Genomic DNA, 727 nt, shown 5'->3' with positions numbered 1-727 from the left:
CTGAGGAGCATTTTTCACAAGGCACAGTACCTCACAAATATTGCCAGCATTAAGAGGGGATAACCCCCGCTGAAAATTTCTTCTGATGCTCTAGCCGATTTTTAATGGAGTTTCGATGAAATTCTGAATTTTTTGATGGAGTCACGAATTAAGGCTCATTTCCCTCTAGGACCCATAGTTTAGGCGATACAGCCATTTTAAGTTTTCCAAGTAAAATTTCGATTTTTAATGGACTTTCGTTGAAATTCTGAATTTTTTGATGGAGTCACGAATTAAGGCTCATTTCCCTCTAGGACCCATAGTTTAGGCGATACAGCCATTTTAAGTTTTTCAAGTAAAATTTCGAATTTTAAAGGACTTTCGATGACATTCTGAATTTTTTGATGGAGTCACAAATTAAGCCCCATTTCCCTCTAGGACGCATAGTTTAAGTCGGTTCCCAATTTGGTTGCATAAGTTTTCCAATTTTCACCGGAATGTGACGTATGAAATATGTTAACTAAGTACACATTGTAGGGAGCTTTATGTACTAATGGCTTAGGGCATTATCATAGAAAACTATTTTTTTTTAACAATTTTGGTTTTTTTTTTGTCTTTGCACTTCGGACAGTCCATGAAAATGTTTGACAAACACTAGATAAGGCCACAACATTTTTGATCCTTTTCGTGATATCTGTGTCTGGCAGCTGAATATCGACTATACGCCATGATGCCTTTTCCATTTCAC

The sequence above is a fragment of the Stomoxys calcitrans genome, chromosome 5 (assembly GCF_963082655.1).
Source record: "Stomoxys calcitrans chromosome 5, idStoCalc2.1, whole genome shotgun sequence".
NCBI lineage: Eukaryota > Metazoa > Arthropoda > Insecta > Diptera > Muscidae > Stomoxys > Stomoxys calcitrans.
Note: the sequence above shows the minus strand (reverse complement) of the source record.